The sequence below is a fragment of the Homalodisca vitripennis genome, chromosome 2, assembly GCF_021130785.1.
Source record: "Homalodisca vitripennis isolate AUS2020 chromosome 2, UT_GWSS_2.1, whole genome shotgun sequence".
NCBI lineage: Eukaryota > Metazoa > Arthropoda > Insecta > Hemiptera > Cicadellidae > Homalodisca > Homalodisca vitripennis.
This window is the reverse complement of record NC_060208.1, coordinates 123,741,913-123,760,586: the sequence shown is the minus strand read 5'-3', so window position 1 is coordinate 123,760,586 and position 18,674 is coordinate 123,741,913. Positions and strand designations below refer to the sequence as shown.

General features: G+C 31.4%; 3 non-coding genes across 3 annotated transcripts; all 3 read right to left on the bottom strand.

Annotated features, from left to right (window-relative positions):
* Window positions 1-13,364: 13,364 nt before the first annotated feature.
* Trnat-agu lies at window positions 13,365-13,438 on the bottom strand. Its single transcript has one exon. It is a non-coding gene; the product is annotated as a tRNA-Thr (tRNA).
* A 1,784-nt stretch (window positions 13,439-15,222) lies between these two features.
* Trnat-agu lies at window positions 15,223-15,296 on the bottom strand. Its single transcript has one exon. It is a non-coding gene; the product is annotated as a tRNA-Thr (tRNA).
* A 2,746-nt stretch (window positions 15,297-18,042) lies between these two features.
* On the bottom strand, window positions 18,043-18,116 carry Trnat-agu. The gene has a single exon. It is a non-coding gene; the product is annotated as a tRNA-Thr (tRNA).
* Between the last annotated feature and the right edge of the window lie 558 nt (window positions 18,117-18,674).

Below are 18,674 nucleotides of genomic sequence, written 5' to 3'. Positions count from 1 at the left end.
CGGCTTACCTTAGTTGGCACACTAAAAAAAGAGGGAGATTCCACCAACGTTCGTATAAAAAGGGAAAGAAAGGATGGAAGCTTCAGTTTTGGATTTCAAAGGTCTATTGGTAATTACCAAACCACATAAAAGCAAGAATGTGATTCTTATTGTTATCAATTCACTACGATGATTCAGTTGACATGTACAAACATTCAAGACTATACGGCAAACCAAAAATCATTATTTTTTTACAATATAAGTAAAGGTAGAGTTAACAAGTATAAAGAAAACGTACTGCATTGCCAGAACAACTAACCACTGAGGTTTTAGAGTTTTGTACACAATGCTGGATATTGCTCGATTGAGCACGTTCATAGTTTTGAAAGAAAATCTAAAGGATCCACGCATGATTCATAGACATTATTTAAGGACATTTGCCAAAGAATAGTGCTAGCAACATATGCCCTCGAGGTTGAACGTTAAAAAGTACTCCAGCATTGGGTGAAAAGAAGAAGGCTTCAGCTGTTGGTGTTGGAGCTTCCTCGGCCGCAGCATGTGCCTCCTGAAGACATTATTTCTGGACGTTGCTACTGTTGCGACTGAAGGAAAAATCGCCTGTCCAAGACCAAATGTCAATAATTCAGATTTTTCATTTGCCAAGAACATTCTGGTCCTACCCGTTGCGTCAACTGTGTTTCGGGCAATGAAGAAATTAATGGAAGTAAGCTATAGTCACTAACTTTTTTAAAGTTAAAAACTACCTGAAGGCTTTATTGTTATAATGTCTTCTGTTCACTGTGTGTTAAATTCCACATTTGGTTACAATTATTTTAAATTGCATTTTAAATAGTAATAAAGTTATTCCATAAAGTCAGATCATTCTAAAAATGTAAAAATTTTGTATTTGCCAAAAGTAAAAAAATTTTTCTTTACTTTTAGGATGAACTAATTAAAAAGCACACTTGTGAGTATATTTTTTAACAATGTTTTTTAATAGTTTGTTTTGTATGAAATTTTAAATATAAATTATTAAACCTTTAAATGTGTTTAGTGAATGAGACATATGTCAAACAATGTAATGAATATTACTTGTAAAAGTACTATATTAATACATTATTTGATATAAAATCTTGCGATAAATTAATCTTAAAACAGTAAAAAGCATTTTTTAGGGGAAAAACCACTGAGTAATTTCCGAGTGCGATTTCTCGCGTTCTAAAATTAGTACAAATTCTAATTTAACACCTGGGCCCATGACTTTTGGGCTTACATAAAATGAAAATTGATAACATTTACATCAGAAAAAGTAGTTATAGAAGCAATTTTAGACCTATTTCGAAATTCGAAGTTATTCAATCTGAATTTGAGCAGCTCTGTATCGTGGTCAGAAAGCTGAATTTTAGAATATAAGAGTGCAGCAATCCAATATCATCGCAGTAATCATTTGGAATTTCTGTAACCACATTATCTGTATATATTAAATTAATATGATTAGTTATACAGGTTGGGTTCTTAATTAAAGGCCTTAACCTCTATACATAAAAAAGTTCATGAGTGTCTGTCTTTTATACAGTTTGGACTTAGGAATTGAACATGGACGTCTCCAACTATAACAGATTTATAACTCAAAATCTGTATTCTTATTAATATTACATTTAGCGTAACAAAAGAATATATTGCAATCAGCAATTTTCAAAGCAAATGTAATATAAATTGGGCTTCTATTCAGTTCAAATATTAAGAAAGATACCGGGAAAGTAAGATAATTAATTTACAGAAGACCAGTTAAAAATCACGATTCCTTCCTATTATGGCTTCCTTATAGTATCAGTGGCGTTACATCTTTCCTAAAGGCAATAAAAAACGTACTTATTTATTTGTTCTAGGAGCCACCTTCTAATGAGCCATTGGAAAATCTCCAGTGTTAATCAATTGTTGGAACTTTACAAATAGTTGGAAAGTCTCAACTATTTGTAAAACATTAAACTTAAAGGACGTTAACAATAAGTTTAAAATACATTTTAATAAAGTGGATAATGCAAGCGATAAAATATCTCCAGTCCCTTTTCTTAGACTCGCAAAACCACAAAAATATTGGTATAATTAAATATTGACATATTTGTCCCAGTCTTTCTCTTTAGTTAGTTTCATACACACACACACACACACACACACACACACACACACACACACACACACACACACACACATATATATATATATATATATATATATATATATATATATATATATATTGTAATATTCGTTTATATCTTAAAATTAAAATATCTTTAAAATTATAAGCAGCTTTACATTGCTTCAGTGTTAAATTATCGATCGAATTATTGTATAACTCCTGATAATACTATTGGATTTTAGGTCAAATGTTCAAGGTTACGCTTTTATTTGTTGAAAGCTGAGTTAAGGTGGTCTTAGATCTTTTACTACTACCTTACTGAATATTTTTGCCTAGCATTGTCCCCGATGACCTTACTATAGTAGATATAGTACTACTCTTATAACTTTCGTTTTCAAAAATAATTTCTACCATCATTTTATGCCAAGCTATCACGCCCTGGTAATAAGTAATTTTCTTTACTTATATAATATACTTAAATTAGTTATAATTAGGTTTTTATATCCCTCAATAACCAATAACTGGTGAATCTGTTTTGCAATATTTGCCTGATATGTTTTTAATGAAGTTTGCAATTCGTAGTTAGAAAACCAAATCTATAGGATTTTCAACATCGTCAGATTTGTTAATTACAAAATTTAATCGCATTATTATGTAAACCATTTTGAAAATTTACCGAACAATTGCAGTCTTATCTATGAATATTACTCTTATCATAAAATTGATATGAATTAGTCCTAATTTCAATAAACCTATTGAATATAATGATTACTAGGTTCAAGATTACCTTACGTACAGTGCAAGATCTACTACGATCAGTGAATTAGAAATTCCTATAATAAAACATTTTTGAGTATAGTAAAAAACGTAAAACTTAGCGTAGAATGTTGTACATAATACATACAGGTCAGGAGTAAGACTAACCTTTAGATATAAAACTACCGGCATGATCGCTCCGGTGCCAGGGGGTGGAAAGAAATAATTCAGACATCTCCAGTGTTGCTAAGTCGCTCTGCACCTCGTCAGACAATTTCCTAGTTTACTTCGCTACGTTTATCGTCATGTTGTGAGTTATAATCCTTTTTTCTCTATGTTTTAAATGACTTTTACATGTTATGGTTTATCAGTAATAAAGGAACAAGTTGCCTAAATTTCATCTACCATGTCCCGTACAATTATAAATGCTTGTTCTAAAATGAGGATTTTTATTTTCTTAAAATTTTTATCCAGACTTTTTATCCAGGTTTTTAAAATTTAATAGTCTATTGTTTTATTAGAATCTAAAACTTTAATATTTATATGCTGTTTGTTAGATTTGTTTTTTTTTTTTTTTTTTCAAGTACGTTTATGAACGTATTTCGTTCTTCAGTTTTTTTTTGCAGATAGACAGACAAATCCACACACAGAAAGTAAATGTTTCCATACCCTCAGCAGAAATAAACATAGGCCTTTTAATATAGGTAATTTCCATCATTAATAGATTCATTTAATTGAGAAAACACTTGCACAACTTAGGTCTTACTACTGAAGATCCATGGTGTATACTGTAATAATCCAAAGAAGACTGCGAGTATTTTAGATTGTGAGGGAATTGAGGTTATGAGAATAACCTGCAGAACTGAAGCTTCACAGTCAGGTATGAATTCGACGTCAGCATTGGGCAGAAACTATTGAATCTCGTTGAAGATAAATGGGTAAGCCGGCCATACTAGTGGAATAGGTAATAATTATCTTAGATTGAAACATTGGGAATCAAGAGCCCTTTATACCTTCTTTTGAATCTAATCCCTGCCACCAGCAGACAAAAGAAGAAATTTGCCTGATTATCGAGTGAAAGGTTGCAATGACACTCACCCAAACCTCATGAAGTGACATGCATCATCATCGAACTCGATGTTTCCAATACAGAAATAAAGCTTAATACAAAATTCCAAAGTCTATATATCACATTGTTCTGTAGGTATCGTGTAGATAGACAGACAGACAAATAGAAATGATTTCAAACCATCTAGTGATGTGACTTCGCTAACGCTTAGCCAACAATGTTACAGGTAGTGTGAACTTTACTACATTAACGAAATAATGCTGCAGTGTAAGATTTTGGAATTTAAAAAACTAACAGACTAACCTTCATATAAATAACCTTCATATGGTAAGTTTTAATTCCTGGTGTTACTAAAGTAAAACAAGACCATTTCACTCACCAACCATAAATATAATGTAGAATTTTAAAATAAAGGCTGGGAGCTCCTAGATGCTTCAGAGATCCAAGCCAGAACGAATTTAAAACACCTAATACACCAAATACATTTACAATATATGTTTGACGCTGTTCTAAAACGAACCTTATGAACAAACCTGTGAATTGGTTTATATACTGCAAATTTTTTAGATTCCTTAACACGGTACATTGACACGGTAACATGACATTTACCAATGCCTTAAGGAAAAACTTAGAAATTAACACTAACATGATTCGATCTATTCTTTCTCAGACTACAATCGGAAAAAATAACAAGACTCCTATCACAAAACCTTATGAACGATTATTTTGAAATGCCGCATGTGTATTTAGGATTTAGGATTTGCCTCCTATACCGGAAGTAAATAGAAAGTAGATGGGATTTCCCCATAGACCGTAATTTGCTTCTTAGTCCTACGTTTGTTCTGTACGTACATTTTCTTCATCGGGACAACAAGGCAAAGTCAACTATGACGCTGGAAGTATCTTAGACCGAAAGTAGATTACAAGAGATGCAAGTAGACACTTTTTGAGCGAATTTGGTTTGCGATAGCTATGTAGCTATAATGTATAAAATATAAATTATAAAATATGTATACAATTTTCTGATCAGGTTAATAAGGCAAACGTAATTTTTACACATTAATTGAATGAAAATGATCGAAAGTAGATTCCTTTTGATCGAAACAGGATTGTCAGTTCTAGGTAAGTATATATTTTTTCTTAGACGGAACAAAAAAATCAAACTCTATCATAGGATTGTAAATATCTTAGATCGGAAATATATAACAAGGGCGAAAAATACCCCTTTTTGACCAATGTAAAATTTCGAGACTTCTGTATTTTTATTTTCTTGATCATGGCAAAAGAGACATAGCCTACTCGGCAGTGGCGTCGGAAATATAAATGATTAGAACCAGAATTGCTATTACAGTATGATAAAAAAAGTCAGGGTTAAACTGATACAATACGTATCTGACATGTGCCTACGAATGTTTGGACATCTTCCTAGGACTTCATCACATTATATCGGGTTTCTTAAAAGTCCCACACTATATTAACTTTCTTATGAATAGAGATGGAGTGTTTTACTTTGGAGGATGTTTTTATGACCAACTGAGGAGTTTTAATGTACGACAATTTTGACCCCCCCCCTCCCACAAATGGGGTATTTTGGAGATAAGTCAAACTTTTTAAATATTAAACCTTGCAAATATCCTAATTTTAAAGGAATTATAATAAGAAGACAAATGGCATAAACTAGTGGACTCTAATCTTACTCTTTCAAATTTGGTGGCCAATTGTAGTTTGTATTTTTTATAAAACCCCCACAGTTTAAGTTAAATTTAAAGTTATTGTAATGCAGATAAAACATTCACTCACTAGTCATTTTGAGAACTAATGACACATGAAACCATAAAGAAAGTTATTACAAGAATCAACAACCATGATTAACATAGCATTTATTAGGCTTTGTTTTGTCTGACAGAAACCCATTTGGAAGGCCTTGGAATACCAATAGCTGGGTTTAGCATGTCATCTCTTATTGGGTACTGGTATTGGGTAGTTAGTATTTGAGACACGTTCAGTTGAGTTATTTTGTCAAAGTGCTTTTAAGTAGTAGTATAATGACTTTGATATTTAAAATTGCGTACGAAGTATATATTTTTTTAAGTAAGAACAACAAATCAAACCCTATTATGGGACTGGAAATATCTTAGATTGGAAGTATATGAAAAGGGCGAGAAAAACCCTCTTTGACCAATGTAGGTTTTTTGACCTCTGTATTTGTTTTTTCTCGATCATGGAAAAAGAGAAAGACTCGGATGGGGCGTCATAAATATAATTGATTGGAATCAGAAATGCTCTTATAGCATGATAAAAACGTCAGAATAAACTCTGATCCAGTTTCTGTTTCAAAGTGATTTTAATAAGTAGTATAAATACTACGAGTATGATAATGAAAATTGCGTGCAAAGCAGTGTGTAAAAGCTAGTATAAAAATACATTATTGTACTCTATTTTAAAATCAAAATCAGTGTTACTACTTTAATTTATATTAATAAATAACGGATCTTATCCCTTCTGAAGAAATTTTATAACTATCCCTAACTAAAATTTAACATTTACATTTACATTTATTTTCAGGAAAAATAATAAAAGTAATATAAGGAAACTATTAAGTTGATGTAATCATATGTTTAAGGACAGTTTTGGTTAATTTAATGTGCAATAGTCTCACATTAAAGAACCAATACAAAATAAATAAGTATAACTTGGCATAATTTAGCCGAAATATCAAGTATAAAATCATGTAGGCTTATAAACAACTAATAATCCTCTGCAATAATCCTTATTTCATTTATAAATGGATAAACGCACGATCCAATATGAATGGATATTTGCAAAGTATCGCTTACACAATTTTGTTGTGTAAACTTTATTAAGTTCTTTTATTAAGTCTGCTCAAATTGGAACAAATAAAATATAGTTAAAGTTGGACGGTGCATGTTTTGTAAAAGGTTTTAAGTATTTTAAATTACGGCAATGTTTGAGAAAGGTTGTGGTGTCTGTTACAGCTTACAACTTCTTGTCAGGTATTAATATTTTCAAGCTTGCATCTCTCAAGGCAATACGGATTTGAGAAGGTATTTGCTCTAAAGAAACCACTTATTTTGTTCTTAAAGTGAAGTGTCACGTCAAGTGTCGAGTTAGTAAAACTTTATTTTCTTTAAGGTATTGTGTATTGCATATTGGGATATCGTTATATAATTATAATACACTCAAAAATCCAATATCATAGACATGTAGCAGTCAAACCAACACCATTCCTACCTCACAATTTATCTAAAGTTAAATCGGAAAGAATTATAATATTATTTTGCTACATTCATTTCGTCATTCTTTTGCTTCACTACGATAATATAAGGGCGTAATGATCCCCCAAAACAATATTGATAAAATTACTGTTTACGTTTACAAAGTTCATATGGCTATCTATTCAGTTTATAACTTATAGTTAAAAATACAATATTCTTTTCTAAATGTTATTGAATCTATATTCAAGTATTTTATATATTTTTTTTTAATTGATATACTATAAAAAATATATTCAATATTTTTTTATAACTTTAACTTTATAACTATAACTTGCAATGCATAACTAAAAGATTAGTGAAACTTTAATGTTTACAGATGGATTTCGATGATTATGTTTTTATGGTTTTAGTCATAATACATGTCAGCAAGAAAGAATACATATACTGTCAAACTAACCATAGTTGATTAAGATAGGGTCCATCTTACCAGCTTCACCTACGACCAGTAGTTCTTATACACTAGACTAAAGTTTGAACCCAGACTGGCATTTTAACCCACATTCTAATAGTTCGTAAACCTAGTCAGAGAGACATTCATGTAAGGTACGTCACTTTACAATGTATATTATTCTATCAGCTGATAAGAAACTTTTGCATGGTAAGTAATTAAAAGCAAATACAGGTCAGCGAGCGTTTCATATAGGTTGAGTTTCAAACACAAACCCTCTCTCTAACATTTATCTCCTCATTCCTTCAAATACTGTCTAAAAATCGCTCAATATTGGATAGAAAATATTTTTTTTTTTAGGTGATATTTTCCAGTGTCATATTGGAGCTACCATTGCCAGCTTTTCTTTTTAATGTAAAAAATATAAATATATATATATATATAGAAATAAATTGAATTTTTTTACATTATGAACACCATTTCGGATATCATTCTCAAATATATTTTTCTTACTAGGGATATGAATTATATATAAATATATTTATATATATATATATATATATATATATATATATATATATATTATGAATCGATTCAGTGCTTATTATTGTTAACAATATAAGTTTACATATTTAAACACTTAAAACGCGATGGATAAAAATTTTTTTTTCTGATAACAAAAAGGCGGGATCCTGCAACATTCCCAATGAGCAGAAAAAACATCTGATAAGGATTGCAGTAAATAGTCTGGGTTTATTGCACAAAGAGTGGATGCTGGCGTTGTAATTATTGGGCTAAGCAGAGAACCAGTCTAGTGATTGCAAAGCAGCCTTTCAAGCCAAGAACTACATATTGAATGTATGCCCTATTCGGTTGCTTCAGGATGGAATTGAGGATCTAAAGTCAGTTAATGATGTGGTTTAGTAATTATTAAGGTCCTGGAATTGGCTCTATGAGAGGTATCAAATTTCTTGTTCAATTATTATTAAAAAAACCCGTTAACAGCTATGATGACAGTTCAACTTACTAATACAGTACTTTACAAATTTAATTTTTAATTACAACCAGACAGTACCATCCATTATGTATATGAGACAAAGATAACTGATTGTTCTCATATACTTTAGTTGTATAACTGCTAACTTCCATCAAATTCGAATTCGACAGACGAAATGGTTTATTTTTATTACATTTTATTGAAAAATTACTTTAAAGCATGTAACAGTAGTTGTCGTGGTATTGTTTAGACAGATGCTATAAAAGTCGACTGTAACTAACGTTAGCCAGCTCGGTACGCCATTTCGGAACAATACGGCGGCGGTTCAGACTATAAAATATTACAACTCCATTATTGATAAGCCTAGACACATTTTCTGGACGAATGTAATTGGAATTCTATATTTAAAAATTCCAATATTAATATTTCAGTTTTCAGACAATGTGTCAACATGTGTTGAGACAGTCGGAATTAATTCTTTACTATAACAATAAAGAAATGTAGGGTTTTAATTATCCTGTATAATTGAAATCTTCGTGAAAATTGTAAATGAAACTAATTTTATCAAAGTAGGATATCAAAACTCTATGTTTAGAATTCGAAATAATAGTTAATCCAGTTAGAAAATAATGTGAAATCCAAGTGGGCTGCCAAAACTGTAAACTAAGTCAACATTAAATATTAGCTTCATTGCCAACTAGTTTGACACTGATATTTGAGAAATGAAAATAATGGGATGGATGTTTAAACCCCACTCTCTAAACTTACACGATTGTAACTTAACGACTGCCCCGCCTCACGTTCTGGCACATTAGAGAATATTGACCCTGTCAAACCCATGTCGCATCGGATTGGCGCTCACACATGTAAACATGGAACGACATGATGTAAGCACGTCCAGTGAACACTAAAAGTCCTACTAAAATATTTTTAGAGGATTATAACAATACTCAAAGATACAGGATTCGAGGTAACGCAGATTTATATTTCGAAGTATGAAACAATATGAATCACATACTCGGGATCAGAGAAACACCGAGTTAACGAATTGTGTGCCAAAACTGTCAAGCTTGTGTCTTCGTTGTGATGCAAATCCCGGCTTGCCACTTCTCTCTCCGTGCATAAATAATGTATTCATACAAATGCAACTCAATTCAGACGTCGGGATTTTAGCTCTGAATACAGCTTAGAATACAAACCAGGGTATGTTTTATTATGAAATCACTATCACAATATCGAATTAATCACGTTCTCCTCGTATTCACTTTTACTACATCTAAGTTTATTTAGTGTTCAGAGTCAACGATTTAGACATTAAAATTTTAAATGTCTAGACATCTTAACATAGAATGTCATTGGAAGCTTATCCTTGGTAACCGATATTTTTCAAAGTAAATTTAGACGACAGCAGTGGTAATTTATGGATCACAAGGTAATATCAGCGAAACACATTATAATTTGACAACGGCTCCAATACAGTAATATTTTTAAATAGTATTAAGGATTTATCATATTCTTACTATTTCACACTTTTATTCTTACTATTTGACTTTCTGTTCCTTTATGCCAGCAGTCAAACATCGTTGTCTACTAGAGTCATTGAGAAATATCAAAAGAGAAAATGGCCTCCTTGAGATTAATGACGGCAATTAAAAGATATGTTTCCATTCCATGTCACTGCTTAAAATTGGAACTTTATCTGAACATAGCTTCTACTGCGAGAGGATACTATACAGAATTTTCCGTAATTGTGACAAGTTTTTCAAAAATTAATTAGGTCATTAAAATTTTAAAAAATCAATGATCAAAAATTATGTTTTTCCATATGTCACCATTTGTTATACAGCACAATTTATTTATTTGTATAACTGATTAACGTTCCACAATTATATGTAGTTATGCGTTTTAGGTATATTTGGTACATAAATTTTGGGTACATTTAAGTGTGATAAGCTGGTAGTTATGTATGGTAAAAGCTATCAACTTTGAGTACCATGTTTTCATCGAAATTTAATATTTTCCTACAGTATTGACAAGACCTGTCAAGTATTGACAAATTTACTAACTTTTTTTAAATTCTTAAAATAGAATTGGAATTACATTAGTTTTAAAATATATTTCAAATGTTTCCAACAATTAATTCCATTGGACAATCTTGTCATGCAATAAATGTGTAATAGTATAGGCTGTATATATTAAACTACTTTTTCTAATAATGGTTATTTTAAAATAGTTTTAGGCCTATTTCGTTCTATTGTCAATTATAATTCAAACTATTATTTTTTAGTATGCAGATATTAATCCTAAAATATATTTCACGTTATGGGACACCTTTTAGTTAAAACAAGAAACACAAGTCTAAACTACATACACACTAAAACAAAACACACTGTGTGTGTGTGTGTGTGTGTGTGTGCGTGTGTGCGTGCGTGCGTGCGTGCGTGCGTGCGTGTGTGTGTGCGTGTGTGCGTGTGTGTGTGTGTGTGTGTGTGTGTGTGTGTGTGTGTGTGTGTGTGTGTGTGTGTGTGTGTGTGTGTGTGTGTGTGTGTGTGTGTGGTGTGTGTGTGTGTGTGTGTGTGTGTGTGTGTGTGTGTGTGTGTGTGTGTGTGTGTGTGTGTGTGTGTGTGTGTGTGTGTGTGTGTGTGTGTGTGTGTGTGTGTGTGTGTGTGTGTGTGTGTGTGTGTGTGTGTGTGTGTGTGTGTGTGTGTGTGTGTGTGTGTGTGTGTGTGTGTGTGGCATATTGTGTTTTGTCACACATTGTACCTTCTGCTAAACGACAAAGACAAATAGTAGATTCAGCTATTATGTGCTGTTTAAAGTTTCCAAAAGGGAATGTTCAACCTCAGAATTATAATACGATTAGGATTACATTAAACTATTCACAGTCCGACTATTACATACAAATGGACGTTTTTTACATTTAGCTTGTATTAGGACTAGTTTTTTCATGGTAATAACATATAACATAGAGTTCTGTAAAGACATTGCACTACTGAATAAAAGGTCATTTCAAGAGAGTAGTCAGACTAAGCTAATGGTCAGACTTGTCCCTGGTAGAATGAGATAAACATTGTCCGAATGTATATTTCAGGAATAGTTAATATGCGCCGGCGGGCATTTTTCAATTCAATCTCATGTTACGCGTGAAACCTAAGTCTACATATTCAAGAGTTCACAATTTTACAGAAGCTAGTTCTTCAGTTTTAGTATTACTATAACGAGTTTGTAATGCCTTACTCCCATTTTCTGTTAGTAGCCAATATATGTACGGAATATCAGCTCGTTGGATTAACTTAGGTACACTTAAGGTAAATCAGATAGGGCTTTCTTTTATACAATAGAATTCCACTTGAAGCGAATGACTTGTTACAACGGTTATATAAATTTGAAATGTTAAGGTTATGTTTTAGTAGTTTTAGTTCTTAAGCATGAACAGTTATATAACTCGTAGGGTGGGCAACAAGATTCCTGTAACTGACCAAACATCTTGCACTAAATATAACGTTCAAAAGTGGAGTTATATCGAAATAATTTGTCTATGTTACAATAAATGAATGTAATTCAATAAACATGTTACCTAAGAGTACGTATGTATTATTCCATGTATTGGTAAAGTCTTAAATGGCTTTATGCGTATGTATATATTTTGCTAGTAACTCTAACTTTTCAAACCTAATTGCCTTTTTATTCGTAACTGACACCTTGTCCTTAAACATGGCTTTACACAAGTAAAAGAATTGTGGGGAAAAATTAGGGATTACCTTTATAATCAAATAATGGCTAGTTAAAGTTGAATGATATATTGTTTTATATGTGTTATGGAAAGTTCATTATACATTTTTAACTATGAAATATAAAAATAGGGAAATTTTTAACCAAATTGTACTATTCTATGAATTGCATCATGTTTTTTAACATGAATTAACCAGAATTTAATAATATTACGATTCTATTAAATTGTACAACTCTGAATAAGGTGGTGCACGTTTCAACATCTTGGGTTAGGCCTTACAATTTCGTTCAGGTTCATTTCGCTTTCATAGTTAGAAAATGATTATATGTTAGTGCAGGCATTTAGTTAAACGTTTAATTTAATAAAATCTAACCTACTCCTGCTGTGAATTCAGTGTACATAAAAGACATATCAAAAACAATTAATTACGCTTTGTAAATCTTTTTCAATTTATTTATTGTAGACTTTTCAAATAACTACGAATTTATTATGAGAACATCTTCATTTAATCTGTGGGAGCAGTGGTATGCTTAAAATTAAGGTAAAAACATTCTGAAAATCTGTCCATTGGAAAGATAATTATATATATATATATATATAATTATCTGATATATATATATATATATATATATATATATATATATATATATAATTATCTTATATATGTATGTATATATATAATTATCTGATATATATGTATATATATATATATATATATATAGTTATCTGATATATATGTATATATATATATATAATATAAATTATCTGATATATATGTATATATATATATATATATATATATAGTTATCTGATATATCTGATATATGTATATAGCACGAGTAAATAAACATAAACTTTTGACTCAGAATACCTAAGCATTAAATAAAATTTAACAGTTATTGCTTGGAAATAAAAATAAAAACAAATGTTTTAGTGAACTATGACACATCTACAACATCTATCAGCACGCTTTTACTTGAACAGTTACCGAAGCGACAAAAAATGTAGGCACCGGCGAGATTCGAACTCACGATCTCCTGTTTACTAGACAGGCGCTTTAACCAACTAAGCCACGGCGCCGCTGATTTAAAATTGATTTATTTTTGTACATCAGTCAGGTATACTTCATTAAATTACCTATGTTTGTAAAAGTCTAATGAGCCATTTATCAAATATCGCGAGATCAAAATAATCCGTTGGATGTCTTTCTGAACGAACGTATTTGTGTATTTAAATGTTGTACATACTAATTTGCATGTAAATATAGTTTTGGTTTCGAAATATTGTATAATTATGAGCGAACTTTGAAGTAGGCACGCTTGCGCTTAGTCATGCATGAGGCTTCTCGGTGGAATAGTTATTCCATAGTACTTTGTAGTACATAGTTGAGTATCACATCTCCACAAGATAGTTTACTTTTAGATGGTTTATATCTGAGAGTAACCGACACTAGATACAGCGAAAGCAGTTAATGTCATTTACATCCGTGCAAATCGGTAGATGTCGTCCAAAAGCGCCACATCGTTAACGGCAAGGTATATTTGGATAAAGGGATGACTTGATCGATAAGTCAACTTTACTGTGGAGGATGATTTTTTGAATGGGTGGGGATCCCTTAAATGTTTTAGCAAGACTAGACGTGTAGGAGAACCCTTATCTGCCCAATTTAACGGTGAGGCTGGAACAAAACCTCCCCTTCTTCCAAGATGGCAGTTTGAGATAGGGCCCATTATCCCTCCTAATTCGCTGTTCCGTGGGATATTGGCAGGGGGCGGCCCCTATCCCTAACCCTAACACATCGTCCTGAATAACTTCTTTCCGGAAGGTCCTAAAGGTTTAAATCCTGTATAGGTTTCTTGAGGTAAAACATTCTTCTCCTAGTAAACAACAACAAAAATTATTGCAAATACACCTCAAAAGGTTTAACTACAAAACATAGATCGGTTTGTTGTTTTTACTATGTGAATGTTAGACGAATTAAGAAATAGAAACAAAACTGAATTAACAGCCATAAGATTATTTATTTGTTTCCTTCTTATGTTTTTTACGCTATTCACAGATGAGAAAGTAATGTTAACTCAATATGTATGTTTAATATTAAAAGGTTGATTTCGATTATGTTTCACTTTAATTAAACTAGCATGATGTTATGTGTTTACCATCGAGTAAAATGCAAACTTGCAGTGCCAAAATATATCTAGCGAGATCTATTGCATCCTAAAACTCCCTGAACTAGAAACGGAAAATTTGAATGCTCATTTCATCATTGTGATTTATTGCATTCTATACGATGTGATATTGATTTTTGTATACATTTAATTTTATATACACACACACGTGTGTGTTTATTTATTTATTTATACAGGGTGATTAAAAAGTTAGTTGCACTCCCCTTTAACTTGTTTATTATTTTAATAATTTAACTGCTTCGTGTGTTAAATAAGATATACATTTCCGCATGGACTTTTAACTTCCTAAAACCACAAGAATTAATGGAGTTCACAGCTACAGTGTCTGCAAAGTATTCCTACATGCAGGAGTTACATTTGGTCTTATGTTTGTTTGGAACAGGAAATTACACCTATTGAGGAACTTGTTATCCTAACAATTTATTATTTGGAACATATCTTTTTTAGCATATTTTTTATCTGTTATTTTTTTAATTTTTAGCATGGATTAATAATTTGTAATAATTCATGAGTTTTTGAGGTACTAAAAAGGTACTTAAATAATGATTTTGAAATATATAGTTACATATTGACTTTAAAAAAATTACTTTAGTTGACAAGGACACATCATCCAACATATCACCACTAATAACTTTACGTTATATGTTTTGTTTCTACTGAAGTTTAAAAAAATTCAGGCACCGGCGAGATTCGAACTCACGATCTCCTGTTTACTAGACAGGCGCTTTAACCAACTAAGCCACGGCGCCTCACTTCAATTACATAGTATTTACCACAAGAGTGGATAGGCAGACACTTGATAAATAATCTATGAACTACATATAACAGAATCATATCCGTTATTACTAATATGGTAACATTATCAATTACATTGTTGACGCTATCATTACATTCTGCAAGATTAATATAATCAGTTTCCGCTTTATCCCTTGGTGTTAAAAATCCCTCTCAATCTACTACTTTCGTATTTAATTTTAACAATAATGAAACAAAGTAAGTAAACTGTAAAGCAATTAACTTATTTTAATTTGATTTGAATTGGTTATAATTGGGTAAAATGAAATGTTTTCAAGTATCTTAATATTTTTCTTCTAAAAAACGACTAATTTTTCACTCGTCAAAGGTTTTATTTGAGTCTAAGAAGTTTTACTACAGTAACTAACCGATTTTTACAAAAATAAAAGTTAATTTTCGTAAGAAGACACATTTCCAAACAAAAATCAAAATACACTTTTAAACTAAATGAAATACTTAAGAAACATTAATCTTTTATTTTCGTACTTACTTTTTCAGTTATTTTATTAAACTAATAGTCCATTTTCAGGGATTAGCCAACTTCATCACAATTATCTAATTTTGTTGTTTCAAATATCTAATTACGTTAATCAGAGCAATGTTAAATACTTGATAGGCAACTGAGTTTATTCTGTTTAGAGAAAAAATTCCAAATCCTAATCAAAACAGAAAATTTGAATATTTTCTTTCCATTTAATAGAGCTAGATAGTACTTTATTATGATTTATTTTGAATGTTTCATATGTAAAAATTTACAGAATCATTTATGGGCATGTACTGCGACAAGTCGAGAACAGATGAGTGAAGGTGCAGAGTATAAAGGCAGGGAGGCTGGCGGCGGGCGCAGGGCGTGCCGTTGCCATGGTGATTGACTGTACTAGTCACTCTAAAAATAAGTTCCGCGCAGTTAGGCCATTTTATTGTTTGTTTGGGATGGTTTTGTTTTTACCCAGAAATGATTTAGGACTGAGAATAAAACAATAGTAATCATCTGTACAGCCAAAGAACACAATGACGCCTGTTTAGTCTAAGTATTGCAATTAACTGTTCAATAAATAAAAAGAATTTGGTTAATAAGTTGTAATTTTAATTCAATGTTTATAAAATAAATTACAACTGTCAATATTAAATTTGATTGAACTAGTTGTATGAAAATACGATATGTTGTTGAGGCACTCGATCAGAGAGCAGTTCTTTGTCAGTGTTCTTGTCTGCTGTTTTTATAATACAGTATATTGGTATAGAACTTGTATTAATTATGGAAGACAATAAGTCATTGCTGTAAACATCCCTATTTATTTCTCTCGTTGCTCAGCTCTCGATAAACATGTAAACACACTAATAATTTGGAGTGAACTTTATTGTTTAAGAACCGTGAGAAAATTTACACTGTATAAGCATACAATCTGGTGTTTATTAAAATAGATAGAGCATAATATATGTTCTTAAGGATTAAGTCTTCAGACTCGCTTGTTTTGTTGCTGGAGGTCGAAATGGGAAATTTAATAACATGCAACTATAATTTTTTCTCAGTTTATATTTTTTTCCGCTTGATACCCTTAAGTCAGACAAATAATAGTTATATCACCGTGAGACAACTACATAAAGAGACTGAAAGTTGCCATTTTCAGAGCCTGTATATGGTTAAGTTTAGGGACACTGGGTTAAGTTTATTAAGCAAAGACAAAAATGATTTCGTAAAATAATTGTAGTTCTATATGATACGCTCTTCTTTCGAACTCTACCAAAACTAGCGATGTTGACGACCGATTTATTTTTTTTAATAATTACTCTCTTATTTCAAGAAAACCAGGTTGTGTGCTCATACATTGCGATTTTAGCACTAGGATTTCAGACTAATTACTACTGTACTCAGAATAAATAAAAACATCAATTTTAAACTTTCAGTACAAATTAACTTTTAATGTTGTTTTGGAAAAAAAATATTTTATGAAGTTTGTAGTTGGGAGTAATGTATTGAACATTGTTTCACACAACTATTTGACTATTCATCATGTAACAGAGCAACACTATAAAAATGCTAAAATTTATGAAGAATGTATGTTTAGCCACTGAAATCTCATACACTGACCGACATAAATCAGAAGGAACAAAGAGAAATGCGGTTATCTCAGAAAACAATAAGGCCAGACGTTCGGTCCACTGGCTTCTTGGACGTTCAGTCATCGGTAAAAGTCAAAAGACGGGAAAATCTTTCAATTATCGTAATTTTTGTCAGTATTCTTTGGGAATACGAGAGCCATTTAAAAGGGGTTGCGTTTTGATGCCTCTATTATACTGCGGGAAAATGAGGGCGAAGCCGTGCGTAACACCTAGTATAGATATGGAACACAGTGTTTCTGAAGTAATAAATATAGGCTGAATCAGATCACTTGGGCCACTGATTTTAGCGGTAACACAATAGAAGAAAGACACTCCGTTTCAACTGTACCCCCTCCCTATTTTGTGGCCAAAGAAACCGAAACATTATTTTGAACTCCCCATGACATCTTTAAGGGGTATTTTGGGGAGGGGTTATTTTAGGGTCTTATCTATTTATTTTGAAATGTATAATTATGTACTGGCTTGAAAAAAAAAAAAAAAACACTTTAGTTGACAAGGACACTTCGTCCAACATATCACTACCAAGTAAAGAATTTTACTTTACATACATGTTTTAAACGAATGCTCAAAAAATTCAGGCACCGGTGAGATTCGAACTCACGATCTCCTGTTTACTAGACAGGCGCTTTAACCAACTAAGCCACGGCGCCGCATACTCTGAGAAAGTTATCTTTAACACAACTGTGGGTAAGTATTTACTTGATAAATTATCTAATTTACAATAACTATAATATAATCAAATCCGCTATTAATAATATGATAGCGTAGCCAATAATTAGAGACAGAAATGGCTACATCATGGAATTTTGCAAGATTAAAATAATTAATTTCTACTTTTTTCTGCAGCATTCAAAATCCCACTCATTCTATTATTATCGCATTTAAGCTTTAATAATGTTATAATACTGAAATAAATTTAAATTTATTAAAAACCAAAAAGTATACAACAAACAAATACATTTTTTGATTTCAGTTACCAGGTTAAGTGTTAGAGAGGGCTTCTTAGCCCTAACTTCGCCTGGTAAAATAAGACATTCTTTACTTTTTTACTTTACTTTTACTATTTAATGGAAACTGTTAAAGCAACCATAAAAAAATACATCGAAAGTACGTAGTGAGAATCTTGATGTATCGCTATATCTGTAACTTATTGTATTTCTGATTTACTAGTCGGAGGACCTGTGACAGATCACCAATAAAGAAAAACA